The following is a 5446-nucleotide window of genomic DNA, read 5'->3' as shown; positions in this document are numbered from 1 at the left end:
TACAATGTACATTTCCATGAATCATGATGTCTGGCGTTGATGTATATTGGTTGTCATTCAGAACCATTGATATGTTTTCTCAGTTGGTTCTCTGTCTCTATGTAATTCTCCTCAGTATCATTGATCAGCTCGGCCCTAATTGATGTGTTCTCTGTCACCTGGAGCTGCATGGAAAATGGTCCAGGAACCAAAGGACAGTTCAGGATTAGTCAGTCCACTACAAGCTGGAATCACTTACTTTCTACTAAACTATATGGACTGGTTTCCCAGACACAGATTAATCCTAGTCCTTGACTAAAAAGCGTGTTCAATGTAGATGTCCAGGAAACCGTCCCTAAATGTGTCATCTTTCATCCTCCCATACTGCTCAGTCCAGCAACATTAAACCTGTCCAGCAGGAGGTGCTATTGACCAAACAATAAAACCAGCAGATATCTGGACTTGCCACTCAGTATATCAGTAATGTTCAGAATAGTACTTTAATATCATTGGAGATTGATGGTCTTTTTAATCCACTATCCAGAGTCAGGAACAGATGAAGTTAGGTCTGCTACTGTTCAGTGATTAAATATGATTTATGGTGATGGGAAATAAAAAAATCCAACACTAAACTTCATCTAGTAATAGTTTTCCTTTGTTATTTATTCCAAGGTGTGTCTTTAAGTTGTAAATGGATTGTGTGGAGGTGAGCTAGTGGTGTGGCTGATAGAACAGAATGAAAAGGGAGGAGGAGGAAGAGGGGAGGAGTGAAGGGCTGTTCAAGAAACCAGATGAGGAAGAGAAAGATGTTCAGGGGAATTACTGGTCTCTGTTCCAAATGGTTCCCTATTCCCTACGTAGTGCACTACGGTGCTTCTGACCAGGTCTAAAGTAGTGTTCTACGTAGGGAATAGGGGGTAGATTTATTACAATATCATGCTTTAGTGTTTGGCACAAAACAATATTAGATCTCCACCCACCCACACATTGTTATGTTGTCAGGTTGTTCCTCTGTGTTCCTGATTGAAAATCCATTAACAAGGAATCACAAACTAATGATATTCCAGTTGTGTTTAGACATCTTCATGTCTGACGTCCCCCAGTTCTGTTCAGACCTGTTGAACTGGGTCACATTGTAAATGGTGACTGGTATTGATAGTCCATACTGGACCTAACTGTGGTTAACCAGACTGGAGGGGTTCTGATCACATATTCCCTCATCTACACAACTTCACCTGATGGTTGGTTGGTGTCTGTCTGTCTGTCTGTCTGTCTGTCTGTCTGTCTGTCTGTCTGTCTGTCTGTCTGTCTGTCTGTCTGTCAACACCTCCTAACCCTAACCTGTCTGTCTGTCTGTCTGTCTGTCTGTCTGTCTGTCTGTCTGTCTGTCTGTCTGTCTGTCTGTCTGTCTGTCTGTCTGTCTGTCAACACCTCCTAACCCTAACCTGTCTGTCTGTCTGTCTGTCTGTCTGTCTGTCTGTCTGTCTGTCTGTCTGTCTGTCTGTCTGTCTGTCTGCCTGTCTGCCTGCCTGCCTGCCTGTCTGTCTGTATAGAAATCAACAACCTCAATATGGTTTAATTCCTGTAGTTATCAGAACACATGGGGGTGTGTCCCAATTATCTCTCCTTTCTAAGTGTGAACTTGTCCACTTCCCTTCATGGATTTAACAGGAAATGACTGGTATATGTAAACTCCCTCTACCCCATGCCAACACCAATCCAATGCTTTACCATTTGTGAGGAGTAGAGAAGCAATGCTACACTTCACAACTCTTAGTACAAACTCATCATTTAGCATATTTTCAATAGGTTCAATACACACAATCACAGTAACTTTCCACCAAAACCTCATCAGTGTTTCATCTAGAAATACCTTCCATATAAAGTCATTGTCTTTCACAGTGAAATGTTCACAATACTTTCATATGATTCTCTTGTTATCTAAATACACCTGACCATCACTTAATCCAACTGAGCTTAATGATGAATCACTAAACCTATAGATGTTAAACTGGTCTGTCTGCTATAGAAGGATGTAGAGACCCTACAGTAATAAAATGTGTTTAAAGTAGAAACATGTCGATGACATGTATGATACATGATAACATACATCATCAATACTGGTTATTGATCATTGATTCACATTGTGGAACCACAACTGGTCACCAAATAAAAGGGGGGGTGAACACTTCCAATGTCTTTCAACATGGAGCAGACAGACAGCAAGGGAGAGGACGAAATCAGAGCTGGTGGACAAGGAGCCCTCAGAGAGGTGGACAAGGAGCCCTCAGAGAGGAGGACAAGGAGCCCTCAGAGAGGTGGACAAGGAGCCCTCAGAGAGGTGGTGGACAAGGAGCCCTCAGAGAGGTGGACAAGGAGCCCTCAGAGAGGTGGACAAGGAGCCCTCAGAGAGGTGGTGGACAAGGAGCCCTCAGAGAGGTGGTGGACAAGGAGCCCTCAGAGAGGTGGACAAGGAGCCCTCAGAGAGGTGGACAAGGAGCCCTCAGAGAGGTGGACAAGGAGCCCTCAGAGAGGTGGACAAGGAGCCCTCAGAGAGGTGGACAAGGAGCCCTCAGAGAGGTGGTGGACAAGGAGCCCTCAGAGAGGTGGTGGACAAGGAGCCCTCAGAGAGGTGGTGGACAAGGAGCCCTCAGAGAGGTGGTGGACAAGGAGCCCTCAGAGAGGTGGACAAGGAGCCCTCAGAGAGGTGGACAAGGAGCCCTCAGAGAGGTGGACAAGGAGCCCTCAGAGAGGAGGTGGACAAGGAGCCCTCAGAGAGGTGGTGGACAAGGAGCCCTCAGAGAGGTGGTGGACAAGGAGCCCTCAGAGAGGTGGTGGACAACACTTTTTCAACATTTCAAGATAGCAGTTAGTTCAGTTTGATCTTATTAAAGACAGCTGTATCATTTTTTTATTCATTTTGACATATTTTTTGGGACCACTTTTTTTGCTCTGTTTGAAGGCTGTCAGCTTCTTGTCAGAAGGAGAATCACTTAGCCTTTCAACTAATTTTCAAATGATAGGATGCCTATTTAAAAACACCTTTTCAACATTTCAAGATAGCAGTTAGTTCAGTTTGATTTTATTAAAGACAGCTGTATCATTTTTTTATTCATTGTGACATATTTTTTGGGACCACTTTTTTTTGCTCTGTTTGAAGGCTACAATATGTCAAAATGAATAAAAAAATGATACAGCTGTCTTTAATAAGATCAAACTGAACTAACTGCTATCTTCTGCCCCAGCGTGAGTTCCTAATATCTCTATCGGTCGCCCTAGCGTGAGTTCCTAATATCTCTATCGGTCGCCCCAGCGTGAGTTCCTAATATCTCTATCGGTCGCCCCAGCGTGAGTTCCTAATATCTCTATCGGTCGCCCCAGCGTGAGTTCCTAATATCTCTATCGGTCGCCCCAGCGTGAGTTCCTAATATCTCTATCGGTCGCCCCAGCGTGAGTTCCTAATATCTCTATCGGTCGCCCCAGCGTGAGTTCCTAATATCTCTATCGGTCGCCCCAGCGTGAGTTCCTAATATCTCTATCTGTCGCCCCAGCGTGAGTTCCTAATATCTCTATCGGTCGCCCAGCGTGAGTTCCTAATATCTCTATCGGTCGCCCCAGCGTGAGTTCCTAATATCTCTATCGGTCGCCCCAGCGTGAGTTCCTAATATCTCTATCGGTCGCCCCAGCGTGAGTTCCTAATACTCTATCGGTCGCCCCAGCGTGAGTTCCAATATCTCTATCGGTCGCCCCAGCGTGAGTTCCTAATATCTCTATCGGTCGCCCCAGCGTGAGTTCCTAATATCTCTATCGGTCGCCCCAGCGTGAGTTCCTAATATCTCTATCGGTCGCCCCAGCGTGAGTTCCTAATATCTCTATCGGTCGCCCCAGCGTGAGTTCCTAATATCTCTATCGGTCGCCCCAGCGTGAGTTCCTAATATCTCTATCGGTCGCCCCAGCGTGAGTTCCTAATATCTCTATCGGTCGCCCCAGCGTGAGTTCCTAATATCTCTATCGGTCGCCCCAGCGTGAGTTCCTAATATCTCTATCGGTCGCCCCAGCGTGAGTTCCTAATATCTCTATCGGTCGCCCCAGCGTGAGTTCCTAATATCTCTATCGGTCGCCCCAGCGTGAGTTCCTAATATCTCTATCGGTCGCCCCAGCGTGAGTTCCTAATATCTCTATCGGTCGCCCCAGCGTGAGTTCCTAATATCTCTATCGGTCGCCCCAGCGTGAGTTCCTAATATCTCTATCGGTCGCCCCAGCGTGAGTTCCTAATATCTCTATCGGTCGCCCCAGCGTGAGTTCCTAATATCTCTATCGGTCGCCCCAGCGTGAGTTCCTAATATCTCTATCGGTCGCCCCAGCGTGAGTTCCTAATATCTCTATCGGTCGCCCCAGCGTGAGTTCCTAATATCTCTATCGGTCGCCCCAGCGTGAGTTCCTAATATCTCTATCGGTCGCCCCAGCGTGAGTTCCTAATATCTCTATCGGTCGCCCCAGCGTGAGTTCCTAATATCTCTATCGGTCGCCCCAGCGTGAGTTCCTAATATCTCTATCGGTCGCCCCAGCGTGAGTTCCTAATATCTCTATCGGTCGCCCCAGCGTGAGTTCCTAATATCTCTATCGGTCGCCCCAGCGTGAGTTCCTAATATCTCTATCGGTCGCCCCAGCGTGAGTTCCTAATATCTCTATCGGTCGCCCCAGCGTGAGTTCCTAATATCTCTATCGGTCGCCCCAGCGTGAGTTCCTAATATCTCTATCGGTCGCCCCAGCGTGAGTTCCTAATATCTCTATCGGTCGCCCCAGCGTGAGTTCCTAATATCTCTATCGGTCGCCCCAGCGTGAGTTCCTAATATCTCTATCGGTCGCCCCAGCGTGAGTTCCTAATATCTCTATCGGTCGCCCCAGCGTGAGTTCCTAATATCTCTATCGGTCGCCCCAGCGTGAGTTCCTAATATCTCTATCGGTCGCCCCAGCGTGAGTTCCTAATATCTCTATCGGTCGCCCCAGCGTGAGTTCCTAATATCTCTATCGGTCGCCCCAGCGTGAGTTCCTAATATCTCTATCGGTCGCCCCAGCGTGAGTTCCTAATATCTCTATCGGTCGCCCCAGCGTGAGTTCCTAATATCTCTATCGGTCGCCCCAGCGTGAGTTCCTAATATCTCTATCGGTCGCCCCAGCGTGAGTTCCTAATATCTCTATCGGTCGCCCCAGCGTGAGTTCCTAATATCTCTATCGGTCGCCCCAGCGTGAGTTCCTAATATCTCTATCGGTCGCCCCAGCGTGAGTTCCTAATATCTCTATCGGTCGCCCCAGCGTGAGTTCCTAATATCTCTATCGGTCGCCCCAGCGTGAGTTCCTAATATCTCTATCGGTCGCCCCAGCGTGAGTTCCTAATATCTCTATCGGTCGCCCCAGCGTGAGTTCCTAATATCTCTATCGGTCGCCCCAGCGTGAGTTCCTAATA

This window comes from Salmo trutta, unplaced genomic scaffold (genome assembly GCF_901001165.1).
Source record: "Salmo trutta unplaced genomic scaffold, fSalTru1.1, whole genome shotgun sequence".
In the NCBI taxonomy this organism is placed as follows: Eukaryota; Metazoa; Chordata; class Actinopteri; order Salmoniformes; family Salmonidae; genus Salmo; species Salmo trutta.
The sequence above is the reverse complement of the archived record's forward strand: the minus strand, read 5'-3'. Positions refer to the sequence as shown.